Source organism: Pteropus alecto, unplaced genomic scaffold (assembly GCF_000325575.1).
Source record: "Pteropus alecto unplaced genomic scaffold, ASM32557v1 scaffold11, whole genome shotgun sequence".
Taxonomy (NCBI): Eukaryota; Metazoa; Chordata; class Mammalia; order Chiroptera; family Pteropodidae; genus Pteropus; species Pteropus alecto.
In genome coordinates this window covers 3,407,242-3,427,059 of record NW_006431956.1, presented here as the reverse complement: position 1 = coordinate 3,427,059, position 19,818 = coordinate 3,407,242, and positions in this window count along the sequence as shown.

Here is a 19,818-nt window from a genome sequence, read left to right as displayed (position 1 = left end):
GGCTGGCAATCTATTTCACTGTTGTGCTGTGGGCTTCTTCCCAATCCTGGCACTCTACCAGACTCAGGAAACTTCTGTTATCTCCATTTTGCAAGAAATGATTTGAGTTACCCGCAAACAGAAATGTTTGATTCATCTTTCTCTCTCTCACTTCTCTGACCTGGAGCTGTCTTAGCTTGGAATACCATATCCAAATACCATGAAATAGGTGGCTTAAAGAATAGAAATTTATTTCTCACAGTTCTCTGGAAGCTAGAAGTCAGATCGGGGGCCAGCATGGTCAGGTTTTGGTGAAAACTCTCTTCCTGGCTTGCAGATGGCCACCTTCTTGGTGTGTCCTCACACGGCAGAAGGAGCACCATTCTGATCTCTTCCTCTTCGTGTAAGGACATTAATCTCATCATGGGAGCCTACCCTCATTACCTCATCTAAATGTAATTACTCCCAACGGTTACACCCTCCAATACCACCACATTGGAGTTTAGGACTTCAACATGAATGTGGGAGAAACACAAACATTCAGTCCATGACAAGAGCTGTTTTGTTCTGCTTCCTTCTGTGTTTCGTGTAGCACTATCTCACAGTGAATTTGCAAATTCCAGTTTTGACACAAAGCAAATTTCTCTGCTCTGTCTACACTCACCCTTTCTCTCTCTTTGGAGCTAGGCAGTTGGAGGGAGGCTTTGATTCACAAGTAATCAATTTGGATTTCTGAAATCTGTAACTCTGGTCTAAGCAGTTCTGACCACAGGCATCAATAACACTCCTTTGTGTTTCTGATGGTTAGTGGACTATTCACAATATTCAAAAATACAGAGTAGGATTCCAAGAATAATTCATCTGTTTGTTAAGAGAAATGATGGAACTATCAGCCAACTTGGAAATAAGACATTAGTTATCCTCTATTCTATACAAATTGCAAAAGAATGTGAAATATCTTTAGTTATACATAACTTTTCCCTTCAAAATGCATATCACTTCAAAAATCCATTTAATCATTATAGAATCCTACAGGAGGAATAAAAAGTTGGGAAGGTCATAAATAATCAATCTTAGGTTCAGAAAGACTGAGAAATGACTAATCTAAAATATCTATTTATAGGTGCATGCGTGTGGCAGCCTTGGGCTTGCACCACTCAGATCTCCCTTCGATAGACAACCTGTTGCAAGAGTAGTAGTGACCAGATAGCCAGCCCTCTGCTACTCTGCTGTCAGGATCTACCAGGGGGTTGAGGCCAACGCTTCCCCGGGATGCTCCCAGCCAACAGCTGGCTTGGCAGAAGCGCTGGAGTCAGCCATGAAGAGCTCTACTGATGCGTAATCTCTCCTCTGGAACTTACACCAGCCTGGCTTAGAATTCCTCAAAGCTGTACTAGAGTTTAGGTTTTTCTCACTCCATCCTTTCCACTCTTCCTTCTCTTCTTTCCCATATGTCAAACCAGCACTGTCACTTGGTTCTCCCTTGCCCATCCCTGTTCCTTCTCTCCTTTATCCTTCAGAAACATTTATCCCAAAGAATTTCTTATACCACTAATTCTATCTTGGCATAGGTTTCCCAGAGGACCATAACTGATATAACATGTGTGTATTTACATGTATCATCCACATATAATGACACATACATATGTACCAATATATACATACACATTTACATATCCCCATGTGCACATGTACAAAGACATACATGTGTGCATGTACACACAGAGACAGAAACACTTATTTACCCCAGTAGTTTACAATTCATAAGTTAAAAAACTTTCACACAGATATGCTAGGAGTAAAGACAATAGGATTTTTCTTTTGCTATCTTGGTGAAGATTCTTACTGATAGGTAAGAAAGTATGTGTTAGAGGGCATATGATTACATTAAAAATGCTATTGTTTACATGTAGAAAGGCAAAGCCAAAACTAAATTCAAAAGTGTGGTTTATATGACCAATATAAAGTACATCTAGTGTACATTATTAAAAAATCTTGTTTCTAATCTAGTAGGTAGGAATTGATGGAATATATTAAATTTTCCATTTTAATGAGTATTTGCTATTACATGGATTCAATCTTCTATGAATAATCTTTTATAAGGATGTCAGCAAGGACTGAACCTGCCTTAGAATAGGAATGATGTTTATCTTCACACAAACAGAAGTTCGCATTTATCAACGTACTTTTAAGAATCTATCAATACATTGCCCTCAAGCACTGACAGATTTCAGGCTGGTCATGGCATTTTGCAGTAAACTTTACCTTATGCATGCTGATGACTATCACGTTTTTAATGAAAAAATTATGATTTTGAAACTACAATATGCTAAAATTCCTCAAAGCAGCCCATTTAGTCCCAAATGGGATATTTAGGGTCCTTAGATAAAATTCCATATGATATTTATTTCTGTATTTTAGAGTAGAGTTCACTTTAAACCAGCTTTAAAATATTTCTCTAACTTGAGGGTTCATTTGAGAAACAATGTGATGATATATTTAAAAGTATATCTTCCTACATACAGATCAAAGCTTGCATTATTTTCTTTCAAAATGTCCCATTTAGCTTTTTCACTTAAACTTATGTGAAAATCCAGTCAAATCTTCAGGATTAAAACAATTTTTATAAAATTTGATTTCACAATAAAAGAGTACACTACATAGAAGCCTTTATAAAATCTAAATTTCTCAGAATTTTTCCAGCATTCTTGATTCAACAGGCATGACTTAAACCTGGAAAATTCTATTAGTCTTAATCAGAAAAATTTAGCCCATATATTGACATGAAAATACATTTTTGAACACTGTACTTTTTAAAAACAGGAAAGAATGTATTTCATGTTGTTCCACACCCTTTAAATGCCAAAAGTTAAAAAAGGGACAGGTATTCTTTAATGCCTGTTGAAGTATAAGTTAAAAATTTACTTATGAAAGCAAATTTATCTTTAGGCCTTTCACTGATGCTGCTGTGAGAGAAAAATATTATATATGGTTATCTTCTATTGCATTTTATTGAATTTTTTCTGCATGTTAATAAATTATAAATTATTTGAAATTAAGTAGAGTGAAAGAGTAAAAAAAGCATGAAACAGAGAATATAATAAGAATAATCTCTCTTCCCCCATCTCCTATCATTGACCTCCAGGATCCCAACATGTTCCTTACTTGCTCTATGAAGCAGCACCATTCAGGCTGACTGCTCAGGGGGTGAGGTGAGCTAGTACGTGTATATCATAAAATATTTGCAATTTTTCTGAGAGAAAGAGCATATTTTAAAAGTTGATAAAATCCTAAAACTCCTTCTCATCCTGGACTTCAAACAGCTTTTCAGGAATCAAAATGCAAAGAATGTCTAAATGAAACATAGGATATCATTTCCCTTAAATTTGTTTTTTTGAAGTTAATGATGAATAATTATGAGAGTCAATCAAGGGATAAATATTTAAAAGGTTCTGAGAAAAATGATCTCCCCAGTTTCCTTATCTATGTTTGGAGCTTATGACCTGTGTAGCTAAAGGTACTTAGACAATTAGGCTTCCAGCCAGATATACTCTCTGGAACTCTGTGGACTAGAAGACAGCAAAGAAGCTAAAAAGAGTCTGAATAAATGGGACTGGGAACCTAACAACTCAGGCGTTTTTTTGTTTCGTTTTGTTGTTGTTGTTTTTAATTCTATTAAGCCTCAGAATCACTCAAATACCTACAGTGATTTGGAGATTTGTCTCATGATGGTCAAAGATGCCAAATCAGAATGGGTAAAGCAAAAAAACCTATGAATCTCTGCTTCTAGTTAATATTTAAATAAGTCCAGGAGTCCTCTACCAAACGTTTTTTCAATAGTGTTATGGACTGAATGTTTGTGCACCCCTAAGATTCATATGTTGAAATTCTAACCACCAGTGTGATGACATTTGGAGATAGGACCTTTGGGAGTTAAGGGTTAGATAAGGTCATTAGAATGGGGCCTTATGGTTGGGATTAGTCAGTGGCTTTATAAAGATACACAAAGGAGCTCTCTCTTGCTCTCTCTCCAGAACACAAGTGGCCATCTGAAAGTCAGGAAGAGAGTTCTCAGCAGAAACTAAATAGGTCAGCACCTTCATTTCAGATTTCCTGGCCTCCAGAACTATGAGAAATAAATTTTTGTTGTTTAAGCCATCAGTCTATGGTATTTTATAGTAGCCCAAGCTAATTAAGACAAATATTTTTCTTCCCTTTGTTTCACCGGTGTATATTTTTCCTCTTATTTAAAGAAGAAAACCAGGTACTGTAAGTTCCAGCCACATTTACAATAATCCTCACTGCAGTGAACCTTAACCAATCTGATTTCAGGAATTTAAGAGAACCTTGATTTAGGTAAGTCTAAAGGAGAAAGAGGGGAGTAAAGATTGTTAAGGGTAAGCATGCACATTCCACATATTACACTCTTGATAAAAAATCTACCATCCTTATTAAGAAAGCATGCTGTTTTTAGAAGAGAGTCACATGGAAACTGATAGAGTGAGGGATATTGCCTTGCTCTCCAGATCAGAGTCAATGAAATGATGGATATTTTAGTCAGATCTCCCTTGCAACCAAAGAATATTTTGGAGAAGTTCTGTCTCCTTGCTCTTACAGTACTTCTATAGCTACTTTTTCTCCCCAATCCTGCTTCACTGAATGCTTCTCCTTTGTCGACTACTTAAGCACTAATATCCTCTTTTGTGTGCTACCCTTGACAGATTCTTGCTATTTATAGCCCCCATATAAAAGGCTTAAAATTGTTAAACAGGAGAAAAAATATGCTACATTCAAGGCTATAAATCAACAATTAACCTACAAATAGATGACTTCTACACAAGGTACAGAATATCATTATATATGATGTGTTATATTTCTCAATCTGGAAAATTTGTCTGTTTCTTATTTATCTGTTTATATTTCTCTCACCATAGTCTAAGTTGAGTATGTTAAGATTCTTCATATAAGAGAATATATTCAATACTTGCTGAAAAAAGGGTTTCGTACAATTAGTAGACTTAGGGTAGGATGCATTCAAATGCAATTGAATTCATGGCTCATACAGGCATTCAGGACTTGATTAGTTTTTTCTACTTTGGGTTCAAACTCAATGCACTAGCAAAATGGTGGCAGGAGTGCTTAGTTATACTTCTCAGCAAGTTCAAGTCCAGAGTTGCTACTTACCATTTTTTTTTTCCAGATAGTTCAGCAAGATTTTTGATTATAGTCTCTGAATAGATAATGTGACCATCTCTGAAGCAATGACTGTGGCCTATGGGCTATAAGGCTCTGCCTGATCAAGTTTGAGTGACAATTTCCATGGGTTCATTGAAACCATGTTGACCGAGAAGAGGGAACTTTCAAAATGAAAACCAGCCATTAGAAAAATCAGAGTATGTGAATGGCTGTTGATTCTTGAATATCTCCCAGATCCCAGTGCTTTTGCTCTTCTTAACACAGGGGGTCCCCAACTCCTGGGGGCCATAGACTGGTACCTACCAGTCAGTGATCTGTTAGGAATCAGGCCACACAGCAGGAGGTGAGTGGCCTGCAAGTGAGTGAAGCTTCATCTGTAGTTGCAGCAGCTCCCCAGTGCTCATATCACCACCTCAGCTCTACCTCAGATCATCAGGCATTAGATTCTCATAGGAACACCGGTCTCTGGTGCCAAAAAGGTTTGGGGACTGCTGCCTTAAGCCAAACACTTTTTCCTAAATAATCCATTTTTTGAAAACATATCTTTATCTTCATAAAATGTACCCACCTCTTCCCCCAAGGAGATGATGTTACTGCTCAACTCTAAGTTTAGAATCTTTGAGTAACATACAGAAGTATCTTTTGATGCAATCACAAATAGTGGAGGAGAAAGAAGAAAAACACTATATCATTCCTTGTTTGAGAAAGAGAGAAGGGACTTTGACCTTTAGTGCCTCCTGGACATAAATAGTACTTCTAGATGTAAGCAGGGAGAACCCACTGGCAGTTGAGGGAGTTTCTCAGGTTCTCCCAAGATCTGCTCCAGATACTGCTTCTCAGGGAACATCTCACTGGCCCATGATCCTTTCTTGTCATATTTGAGATAAAATGTGGTTTGAAGCCATTTTGACAAAAAATGGAAGAACTAAAAATTACCTTGGTTGCATTAGGGAACTCAACTGATACTGTGGACAAGCAAAATTGACATGGGAAGAATAATGAGACTATTACCAAGAGTGCTGAGAAGATTTAAAAAAAAAAAAAAAAGATATTGTGAGAGAAAAACTCAACCTGTGAATTATAAGAGTTTGTGAGAAACATGTAGAATGAAAACTATTAAAAATCAAGAGAAACAAAATCGATGATCAGATAAAGAAAGAAAATTTTCCTATGTTAAAAAAGATTAATATATGAACAAAATATTTTATTGAGTTTGGCAAAACCAAAGAAAAAGATGCATACATCTATGCATACTGGAAAAAAAGTTTGAATTATAAGGATAAAGAACTGTACACTTAGGCATTTATATGTATGTATGTGTACATACATATACATGTATACAAACACACATACATACTCACACAAATAATTAAACACTAAAACAAAGCTGTTCTGTCCTTTTCAAAAAACGAAAAAAATATATAAATTAAGCTGCCTTAAACTTCTCTGAAATATAATTCATGAAGATATAGTGAAGCAGACAGACTTGGAGTAAAAGGGGGAAACATGGATAGTAACGTATGAATTGCATATTATGCTAAGGTGTCATTTAGTTTTAAAAGTAACTGAAAATAATAAAGTTTTAATCATAATAACACAAAATCTACTTAAATAGAACTCAGTGTGCATTAGTGCCTGTTCAACAAAGATTATATGTATTGACTAATTTAATTCTTGCAACAAACCTATGAAATATTATTTTTATTCTAATTTTTTATAATTATCATCTTTATTTATTTATTTATTTTCCCCCTACCCTCTACCCGCCCCCTCTCCTGTGGTAACCACTAGTCCATTGTCCATGCCCATGAGTCTCTGTTTGTCCTGTTCATTTGTTGCTTTTAGATTTATATCCCACATATAAGTGATATGTGATTTTTCAACCTTTTCTGTCTGGCTTATTTCCCTTAATATGATTATTTCAAGGTCCATCCATGTAGTTGCAAATGGCAATATTTCATCTCTTCTTATGGCTGAGTAATATTCCATTGTATATATGTACCACAGCTTCTTTAGCCAATCATCTATCATAGGACACTTCGGTTGCTTCCATGTCCTGGCCACTGTGAATACTGTTGCTATGAACATCGGTGTGCAAATATCTTTTTGGATATAAGTTTTCAAGTCTTTAATTTAACAGATAAGTCTAATATCAAGAAAAGTTAAATAATTCAGGCCATACAGCTAATGCATAGAGGAAATGAGATTTAGTCTAGCCATTCTAGCTCCAGAGTACACACTAAAATGTAGTGTTTGAATACTGGTATTGAAAAACAAAACAAAACAAAACAAAAACAACTGAAGATGCATTCTACCCACATGAGAGTTGACTTGAAACTAAATTTAATACTGTAATATTTGGAAATATAAAAAGACTTATATCTGGACTTACTATTGATAAATGGATTTTCATGTACAGAGGTAATGTAGATACTATAAAAAATACAAAGAGTTGAAATTCTGGAAAAAAAATTACAGCAAAGTATACAATACAGAACAAAGTGTCAACACAGATTTTCTTTGGGTGTATAAATTATTAACAATACTCTCACTTAGTTTTCTATACATTTCAATTTTTATTGATTAGACATATTTCACTTTAAATAGCAATAATAAACTATTTTATAATTTTCACGTGACAGTTAAACTCTTATGAAATGCTTCACTATTTGTGTGATTTGTCTTTTACTGTTGTCTTTTTGACTGGAATCACAGGATAAATTAGAAGAATCAATTGTAAGTATATATTAGAGTTGGCTCCATGATACCACTCTCTTGGGGTATCTAATGTCAAAGAAATGTAGCCATATTTTCCGAGCTGACCAGGTATCAGGAGAATAAGAAGTCTCACATAGGTGGGTGTATGTGAGAGAACTAAGATTGTTTTCTGGTTGTTTCTCTCATGTTCTGTTTTCCTATTTTATTTTTATTTTAGATATAGCCAACAACATACATACAAGAGCAAAGTTTTTGTGAAGGTTAAAAGACAGAGTATTTTCACAGTGGGTAGATAACTGGTCTTTCTGATATTGCCCACCTCCATCAGAAAATGAATAGAATGTATAATCAACTAATCTGTACTTTACTCATTAAGAATCATAAGAATAATGCCACATATAACCTTGGAGCAAGACTTACTGCCTAGGCTGTTCTGATTGAGGAGTCTCATCATTAGATTCAAAAGACTTCTAAAAAGATTAAGCCCTGTTGCTTGATGCTTTCTTGGAAAATATGATAGGGGCCCAACATGATCAAATGTCATTTAAGGACCTATAAATGGGTGAAAGGTAGCTCCTGAGAAGTCCACTATTTCTAAGACTTTTGAATGGTGGAAAAGGATAGATGCTACCTAATGCAAACTACCCTACAGTGATGGTGCTTTTAATTGGAGAATCTGTTTAAAAGAATACCTAGAGTGCCCAATCTATTAATTTTATGCAAATTCGCAAGGAGATCAGAAAATCTATCAGGTGATGTAAGGTCTAAATTCCTATTGAGTCTGAACTGAACCTTTCCAAAACACCTAGAAGAGAGGCAAAATGGAAAAGTCTGCTTGTAAATAACTACTTGAAGTGACTTCCTTCACTGTACTCTTTTTGGAAATCCTAGATCAGCTGATTAGAACCATAATGGGCATCTTTTTTTGACGAGATTGTATCCCTTCAAAATCTAAAATATGGTAGTAATGAACATGTTAGCACTTCCCTATAAATAAATATGCTTGTATTCTTTTACTAAAGAGTGGAAGATGAAAAGGAAATTAAATATATATACATAAACCAATAATATGTTATGTGTATATAAACATATGAACATATTGTTTTTACAAAATCACAGGAAGAATTTCAGAGTTTGAGATACTGTGAATACTATAAAGGTTATTTGTGTGGTTAAACTCCTATGTACTATGATACTACATTACAGAACAAAGACATGTTCATGCAATGGCATAAATAAGAAGTCACCTAACAAAAAAAATAATCTTAATAATTAAAAAGCTTACTAACATTAAGGTATACAGTCCTAATTAGAGATAGGAGCCTGTTATATAGGCAACATAAGAACATTTCAGGCAGATATGTTAGGACAAGAATCATATCTAAACAACATCCCACTCTACAGGGTTTAGCCCAAGGCTCTGAATGGTGCAGGCAGGCAATACAGTTATGTGGTTCAGATATGTAAGAACAGACACGTGAGGCTTGGAAACCAACCCTAGATATTCTCAATCTAAGGGAGTAGGTGATGGTGGATACAAAGCATCCTCCCCAGAGAGGCATATGTGATTTGAAAAACCATTTTCAAGAATAGGTGGAAGACTGTGGCTGCGGCGTACAACTAAAACATAGATAAACCACATGTATTAGTCTATTGTAAAGTTGGCAGGAAGTAAGATAACTGCCCAAAGGCCAAAATACAAACAAAACAAAAGCATGGGTAAGTAAAATAAGCAAAAAACAGTGATATAAAACAAGAATGAAATCCAACAATATGTTGTTTTCAAGAGACATAACCAAAATATAAGGAAACATAAAGATTAAATGTAGGACAAAAAATAAAAAAGACAATACCAACACAAAGCAATTTTTGTTTCATAGTACTGTGAAACAAAATAAATTTAAATATAAAATCTATTATTTATTAGGTACGAAAGCTCATGCTAACCATTTTAACCGTTTTAGGTTTCCAGCACTTAAAAGTCTAAAAATACATATAGCAAAAACTGATACAAATGTAAGAAGAAATGGACAAAACCATCATCATAGTGAGATTTCACATTCTTTGAACAATTATCAGTAGGTAAAACAAAGTGATGCTACAGATTTATCTGAACATAACATGATTGACCTCATGTATATATTTATAATCCTGTATCCAATTATACATATTCTTCCCAAGCACACATTTAAGTCTATAAATTTTTCTCACAGAAAAGCTTTAGTTGTACTAAGGAGCTTTTAATATCAGGTATGTTCATTACTACCATATTTTGATTATCACTCATTATCACTCGTTTAGAAATATTTTATATTTCTATTCTATTTCTTCCTTGAACCATGCATAATTTAGCAGTGTAATTTTTTTAAAATTTCCCAGTACAAGTTTTCTTAGTTATTTTTATGGTTAAAGTCTAACTTAATTATACAATGGTTAGGAACATACTATGAATGTTTTAAATCATTTAAAATTTGTTGAGATTTGCTTTGTGACACAGCATGTTGCCAATTAATTAAAAATACTTATGTGCACTTGAATGAAATGTATATTCTGTTTTGAATTATCAGTTGCTGGATGCAGTAGTCTATATAGTTCCAATAGGTAAAGTTTATTGTGTTTCTATATAATTACCAATTTGTCTATTCTGTCTGCATGAAGTTATGCTAAATAGTAATTTTTGTTTTAAATGTTATATGCTATATTTTTAGGCTAATAAAAAACTGGAATTTTTATATCTTGTTGGCAAAATGAAATTTTCATGCTTATGAAATGTCCCTCTGTATCTTAAGTAATGATTTTTGCCTTAACTTGCCTTTTTCTGATATTAATATAGTTAAATCATGTCTGGTTAATGTTTGCAAAAGTGTAGTTTTCCATACTTTTACTTTATGTCCGTATTTTTAATTTTAGATGTTTTTCATTCAAGAAACACATGATGGGTTTTGATTTTTTATCCAGCCTGATAATTATTATTTAATTAGGATAGTCTTTCATTTACAGTTAATGTAATTACTGATATATCTAGGTTTGAATCTACCACCTCACAATTTGATTTCTATTTGTCCTGTGCATTTTATGTACTATATTTGATATCTTGTTTCCTTCTCACTTATCAACTAAATATTTTTTTAATATTTATTTTTTTCTCTATTAAGTGGTAGTCTTAGATTTCATTATTATTTTAGTGATTACCCTAAAATAATATTATTCTTGACTTATCAAAATCTGATATAAACGAGTTCATTTGTTTCTTGTCAGATGATACAAGAACATTAGAACACTAACTGCTGTTCCATATGCTAAGGAATTATGTTCTATTGTTTTTGTATTTTAATTTTATATGATTCCAAAAGACGTTACTATTATTGCTTTATACAGTTGACATTTATGTAGATTACTTACATATCCATTTTGTTGTTCTTTATTTCTCTTAATCATGGAACTTCTGTCTGGGATTCTTTCTCTTTGGAAAATACTCTTCAATATTTCCTTTAGTATAGGTTTGCTGGTGGAAAATTCTCTTGGTTTTGGTTGGTCTAAAATTTTCTTTATTTTTTCTTAACTGAGGGGGTATGATTTGTCCCTGGTCTAGAATTTTTGGTGGACAGTTCCCATCCCCACTTCAGGGGTTACTGTTCTATTGTCTTCTGACTTCCACTTTTTCATTTGAAAAATGTTATCAGTATTTATTTTATTTTGCTCTTTGAAAGTAATCTGTCTTCATAGTTCTGGCTGCTCTAAGTTCACCTATTTGTCTAGCTTCATTGGTTTAAGTAGCATATAAACAATTTTTAAAATCTTAATTCCTATTCACAGGCATTTCTTAAATATGTGATTTGATATCATTTGTCTGTTGGGGGAAATATAAACATTACTTCTTTATATGTTGCTTTTGCCTTGTTCTCTTCTTTTCCTTTGGGAAGTCTATTTACACAACTTTTAGATATTATCTGTTCCTGTATTTTTGACCCTCATTTCTTTGTTTTCCTTCCCTAAGTTTCTCTGCACTTTATTCTTGAATATTTTATATTTTATTCTGACTTCTCTTCCATTCATTAATTGTCATTCGGTTGTTTCTAAACACTACTAAATCCACCCCTTAAATTCTTAATTTTGGTTAGTGTATTTTTCCTGCTTTATTGAGATACAAGTGACATATATAACATGGTATAAGGTATACAAAGTGTTGATTTGAAACACTAATATGTTGTAAAATGCTTACCACCATAACACCTTCATCAGGTCACATAATTGCCATTTCTTTTTCTTTGGTGAGAACATTTAGAATCTACTCTCTTAGCAACTTTTAAATGAACACACACACACACAAAACCAGTTTATTAACTATAAGCACCATGATGTACATTAGACCTCCAAAACTTTATACTGAAAGTTTGTATCCTTTAACCAACATGTCCCCATTTCCCCCACCTCCCAGCTCCTGGCAAACACCATTCTATATTTCTATGGGTTTAGCTTTTGCAGATTCCACATGTTTTAAAATTTACACTGTAATATTTTTTTTTTTTTTAGTTTCTAGTTCTCTGCCAAAAGTTTTAATCCTGTCTTATTTTTTTTTAATATGTTTTATGCACAGTTATTTTAAAGTATTATCCCCTTGTAGAACTATTATAATAGTTTCTCTTGGTTTCCAGTAATATTGTCTTGTCTTTTCATGTACATTATTAGTTTTGATTGAGCATTAGACATAGCATATGAGCAATAGAAAAAATATTTTGGATCCTAGGAAGTTTCTCCATAGAGAAATACACATGTACAATTCTGGCACTCATTTGGGGATGCTGGCTATCCTATATCTACTCCATTCAATTTAGGGACTACAGATTCAAAGACTTTATTACTTCTTATGGTATCTATCTATCTATCTATCGAAAGAAATAATTATTGCATAGCCTTTTGGTATCCAAGTCCAGGTTTCCGTGGGTTCCATATAAAAATTTCTGTCCTTTTATTTCTATGTTAGCTATGGTGTTTCTGTTCCTGTTATAGCAGCAGTGGTTTCTTAATGGGACCACTTACGCATATGGTTTTGACAGATGATCCTGGCTGCAGGGCCTCCAAATCTATTCTCTTCCATAATATATGTGATTCTCAGTATCATTAGTGAATGAATTTCCTATTTATATTTGCCAGAGTTGACTTTGTGGCTTGTAATTACAAAATCTGATAGAAATCAATGAACTTAACTATCTGTCTGGGAAAGTTTCCATTTACTATCATTCATTTTCCCAAATTATTCTGGGAAATTCTTATAGTTTCCCATGTGAACTTAAAAGTCATTCTGTTCAGTTAAACCACAATTTAGGTTTCTGACCGAAAAGGTTAATTTGTGTAGGACTGGCATTTTTAATAATATGAGTTATTTCTACAAAGATGATATTTCTAATTACCTGGTCCTTTTTTTACTCCTTAATAAAGTGTGGTGATAATCCTCATATTAGACCACCTACCGTTCTTCTATTTATTTTGATTTTTTGGTTTTGATGTTATTGAGCTACGGTCTTCTATTTTTCCTCCATTTCCATTTCAAAGTATTGGTTGTTAATATAGAGTCTATAGACTTTTACATATTTATTATGCATAGTTAAGTGCCTTATCAAAGTCTGTTACTTATTCTAAAAGGTGACTGCTTGTTATATTTTAATTATGTATCTTGAGTTTTCTAGGTCTATAATCCTATGTAGGCTTCTTTTTCTCATTATTTATTTGAACAGAAATATTCAAGTAGTTGCGATTTATATGGTATTTCAGATATTTTTGGAAAATATTCATTCTCATAACTAGGTAGGCTTCTCTTCCTACTTTATTTGAAAAATATATTAAGAATGGTAGCTGAGTTTTAGAAAATTAAGTATTTTGAAATTATATTTTACTTTTCAGTATGATAATTTAATAAGTTATAATACATTAACAAGCATAACAAGCTATGTTTCTTAATGTTGAAACATCTTCATTTTTAGAATACTCCACCTGAGGATGACATATTGCTATATTTATTGAATTTGATTTGTTCAAATTTAGAAGTTTCAACTTTATATTTACAAATGAAATTATATATTTTCATATACCTTTAACATGGCTAGAATTTACAGATATGATGGGTTTAAAAATGAGTTGGGAAGCTGTCATTTTTCTGTGGCTTCTAACAGATTAAAACACATAGATGTTATTTTAGTCAAAATAATGATTAGTTACAAAAACTATGTGAGCATTGTACCTTTCTATTTTCATTAGACTTTTATCAATCTTCCCCATTTCTAATAGACTTTGTCATGTGTTCTCATGTTATATTTTTACGTAGCTGTTGGTCTTTCTTTTTTAAGAACAAAACGTCTGTCTCTAAAATTCTCCTAACAAAGTTTTACGTGTATAGCATAAATTTTGATATAGTTTAGGTTTTCACTTAATTTTTTAATGACTTATAGTTTTGTTTTTATTTTCACTTTGATTCAAGAGTGTTTTGCTCATGGTGCCGTTTGCAACCATGACAAAGCCACAAAAATTAATATTATTTTAATGATTGTTCTAGTAAGCCCACTATAAGAGGATTGGTCCCCAAGTCTCAGGCTCTTCTGGTGTAAAAGGGTGGAAACAGGAGTGAGGACAGACTTCTTTCAGTAGACTGGCAGTGCACAGACAGTGCACTCTTCCTCTGAGAACACTGGTGCAAGCAGTCTCCAGCAGCACCTCTGTTCTTTAACAGGCTTCCCAGACAACAGAACACTTTTGCTGTTCTCTCCTCTAGATAATTCAAGGCCTCAGAAACACTAATTTATTCCTGGGTTTCACATTAGGTTTATTTTTCAAGTTGTTCTAGCACAGAGTTGGGAGGAAAAAGGTGTCATGAAATGCATTCAACAAGCTATCTTCAGTGATATAATTTTTTTCCCCGAGATATTTTTGGAAACTCTGCTCATTATCACCCCTTCCACTACTGTTATCTTAATTGAAATCCTTATTAGCACTACCCTGGCGTGCTGAAATCTTTTCTCAACTGGAGTATCTCCTGCTTGTATCCCCTAAAACCAATCTGTCTTCCATATTCACAAAAAAATTTTTAAACAAATATATGAACTTTACTGCCACAACTTTCAGTGGTTCCCATTGCTTACAAGATCGCCATAAATTCCACATTGCTCAGGATGACTTATAAGACCTTTTCAAACCTGGGTAGCCTATTATCAAAAATAATCTGAAATTCCCACACTCTACTTTCTCCATGCAGTAAATCTATCTTCATCACTTTCTCGAGCTAATATACTTTTTCATAGCTCAAATAATCAAACCTTCAAATCAGTGGCTTTTTTTTTCTTTCTTGGATCACTTTTTCAGATATTACTATTCATTTATTCTAATACCAGGATCAGTTATGGCAACTGGACATTTATGCTAATAATATATTTCTGCAGCTCTCCTTTTTTAACTGGTCTGGATGATCTTTCATGTCAAGACCATGTCTCATCATTATACCAAAGAGCAGACTTTTAAAAAAATAATTTAAATAAATTATAAATATCTAATTTATCATGTCGCAACATTTTCTCAAGTTTTCAAATTTTAGTTCTCTATTTTATATTTAATTCATTATTTCTTAAGGATGGCAAAATTTAGGGGCATAAATACCATAAATTGTAGGCTAGAGTGTAAAATGGATGAAGAACTGGGATTGTCCAATGAAATAAATCTTTTTAATTAAAATTGGTCTGCAAGAAGTCCACATCAAAAATAATCAGAAGTGATTATCAACCATTTAACATGTAACTAGCACAAGGGTAAATCTGTGGCTGCCACAAAATCTAGCAAGGCCTAGTAAAAAACTTAACTAGCTCCTGGCCAAAATATTAGACTCTTATTTCCATATTGCTCCTGTTAGAAAAAAGATAAACATGTAAGTCCAGCATCTGTGTCTTGGAGTTGCCAAGAACATCTACTGAGTGACTATCCTTTTGGCTTAAATAATAAAACATATCGAAAGGGAGTGCAAAAAGAGACTACTTCAGCATTGCCAACATAAGAGGTATGGGCCAAGCCTGTATCGCACTGCAATATAATAGCCAATTAGTTGTGTAAACTGCATTTTGCCAATAAGAAGGCATCACTGTATTTGGAATCCGCAAATTTCATGCATCTCTACAGCATATTACACTTGGAGGTAAAGGTGAAAATTCCATTTTTTTGTAATTGGTTTTACTGTTAAAAAATAATTGATGACTTTGGAAGACAACTTAGACATAATGAGACAGGCAGAGCAAACCATTATGATTATCTTTAGTGTAAGTGGACCAAATAAGTGGCAACGCATTGTCATTGATCAGTGGGACTTTAGGAGGTTAGGGAGAGAATGATCTTGTGACTGTGTAAGTAAAATCTATTGCCTTTATTTGCAGGGAGAAGGAAAGGCAATCTTTTATATGGAAGAATAATTACTCCTTGTGGAATATCTAAGTACTCAGGATAAGGTAACATACAGAAGACAATAGTTTTATTTTCAAGTGGAATTATCTTCATTTATCTTATTTACTCAGGAATCATTAAGGCAAAGTGGAATCAGGGAGAAAAAGGTGGATGAGATGACATGAAGTACAGTATCTAGACTCATACATACACACAGAAAAAACAAATAATCTATTCAAAGTTTGAGCATATTTGCATTTATCTGATTAATTGTAGATGAATTCAGAAGTGAAATGGAAGAGTGATTTAGAGAAAATTTTGCATATAACCTAGTAAGAAAAATCTGTGAAACCAGGCACGTTGAAAGAATCTTATTTTTCAGGTGATGTGGGAGGTAGGATATCCAATCTATAGCTTAACTATTCCCTCAGGCCACAGTTTCCAAAGTGCTGTCCACAGAACCCAAGCTCACAGGATATTAATATACACCGTGAATAAAGTGTTCACTACTCAAATAGATTCTTAAAATATTTAGGATAGTCAAAGTTAAATAAAATTATTAGTGTAATATTTTGCAGAACCTTTAATGTGAAATTATAAAATTTCAAAGGAGACTGAGGAAGTAGAATTTCCAAATGTATTTAACCAGTAATTATCTCAATGAGCTTCTTGCAGCACTAATCTTCCATGAAACAAATTTTAGGAAACAGTCTTGACATATGTTTATCCATCTATGTTGCCAAACTGTTTTCAGCAGTTTCATATAATATTTTCTATTATTCTGTAATAATTTTTTTGTTTGTTTGTTTCTCACTGTATAAGAGCGCAAAGAGTCTAGAAAGTTAAATTTGTATCGTTTGGCTGATAGGAAAAGTTAGAATAAATACATATTTTTAAAACTATTAATACTCTTTTGCTTGGTCTGTAGCCTTCCTTCCAGTCTGTGTAAAATTAAAAACAAAAGGAAACAGTGCTTCCTATTTTCAACATTCATTTCAAAATTGACATGAAAGGTTATGTGAACTCTTTTAATGAAGTTCTGAATTTCAACCGCTGACTTCTCGTCCATCACCACACAGCCCAGAAGGCAGTTGGGTACCAGAGTTAAAGCGCTCAAAGAATACAACGGTCAACCAAGAATCTTATCTTCAAAGAAATAAAACCCTGTATCTTTCAAAATAAAGACAAAGGCATTCCCACATAAAAACAGAGAGGATGTGTTAGTTAATACCAGCTATCCCTTAAAGGAAATACTAAGTTCTTAGGCTGAAAGCAAGTGACTCCAGATGGTAACTCTAATCCATGTGAAAAAAAAAAAAAAAAGAAGAGCACAAGTAAAGGGAATTATGTAATTGTAAAATACAGTATTAATGCATGTCTTCTCCTCTTCACTGGTTAAAAAACAACTGTTTAAATAATAACGATAGTAAGTGTAGGTTTTTAAAAATCTCTCCTTTCTATTGCGCCTCACACGTCTAGGTCCACCTACCTTCTCAGGTGCCTTCCATTACCAATGATCCCTTCTGTGCGTAACCGCTTCTCATTCAGGTAATTCCATTGAATAGATGGATAAGCTCAGTCAAGTTTATCGCATTTTGAAAATCACACCGTGAAACGCCTCATGATTCCATATTCCCATTAGCTACCGCTTTGCCTTTTTCATTCACAACCGTCATTCACACAAAGTCTCGTCACTTCTCGCTTTCTCATCTCTACTCGCCTCTCAATTCGCCTGGGTCGGCCTCCGCGAACCTCACCATCATCACCACCACCACCGCCCGCTTCGTGGCGCTGCCAGCGGCGGGCCGGCGGATTCCGCTGGGGCACGCACAGCCCCGGCCATACCTCCGGGAGAGACTGAATGCGACCCAAGGCGCGGCGAGTGAGCCCACAATTCCTAGCGGCAGCCCAGTCTCGCGGGATCTGGGAGCACGGCAGCCGGCACGCAAGCCGCGTGAGGAGAAGCAGGTGGGCGCCTCACGGCGAAGGCCGCTTCTCCAGGCTCCGCATGAGGGATTTATTTGCCTGATGCCACCTACCTCGCCATTCCTGAGGCTCTCAGGTTCCTCGACACCCTATACCCAGTCGCAGTGTGCCCAGGCTCCGGCCAGGTGCGTGGGACAGTGATCCTGACCAGACGCTGGGCACAGGTGGCACCAATCGAAGCCGTAATGAGAGAGTGAATTGCCCATATGGGGCCTCCAAACTCTAGCTATCCGAGATTCCCGAGGGCCCCGGGCGGCCACGCTGATTCTGGCACAGAACGCCGGGGCCCCAGTCTGATGTCTGTGACGTTCCAGGGACGCGGCAACCTGAACGCGCCATTCTGTTCTGAGGTCCGAGAATGAGGTGTGCGGTGCCGGCAGAGGACCTGGCCGGAGCCCGCCTCGTAACACCTGGTTCTGTCAATTTGGGCCACCTTGCACCAACCGTCTACAGCCATCGTCTTCATTCTGCCCTTCCTGCAGACGTGAGTACAGTGCCCTCCAAACAACACTTTCCTCTATGTCCGTGCCAGCCACAGACCGTGTCACCCTCACCTGCTGAGGACGTCCTATGGCTAAAGAAGCGGGGCACCACAGCTTTGCCATTGCCTGGGTATACACAGATTTAGGGCCCCGAGGGAATGGCGGGACTCCATCTGCGCACCCTAGAGAAGGGCTCACTGACTCTTGGTCTGTATAGTCCACAGGGCACCTGCATTTCACTGGCACACAGCCACCTTTCAAAACAACAGCTTGATACCAGAACTATGGCTGAGTAGGCATTCTCACAAAGGCTGGGCAAGATGGCCTTCCCAGTACAAGTTGAGCCCAAGGGAAGAAACGGTCCTTACTCCAGGAGCCCAAGGTGTATTAACGAGTACACAGACTAACTGTAGCTGGACCTAAGGCACCTTAGCCTCCCCATCCTGGACACTGCTCTCCAAAAAAAGCAAGAGGCTCAGTCAAATAGTGCACTTAAGGCAGTAAGAGATTAAAAGAGGAAACAAATGCATGCAAACGCACACATGCGTGCACACATTCACACACAAATACAAAAACAAAACACAAAAACCACTCAGACACTCACACATTTTCAGGACCAGTTGTTCTTACTTTCAACTGTGATTTAAAAAAACAAACAAGGCTGTCTCTCTATGTTATTAAGTGGTATCTTCCATCATTTTTAGTTTGACACAGTATCCTCCTGCTCTATTTTCTCTATGGTCACTCCTTCACAGTATTCACTGGATCACTTTCTTCAGGGATTAATTTGCTGAAGATACAGCCCTAGTCATTCTTTTCTTCCTCCCCAGTCAGTCTTACTCCAGTCATCATGATTTCAATGCTGAAAATATACATCAGACATCATTTGAGTTCCAGAATCATATATCCACTGGCCTGATTGCCATTTTCATTTAGATGTCATGTCGAGCATTATATTATCGCCTCTCAGCTCTAAACTCACTCTTCCATGCTCTACTTTGTGATACTATAGCTGAGACTCTGAAACTACATTTCTTCTTCG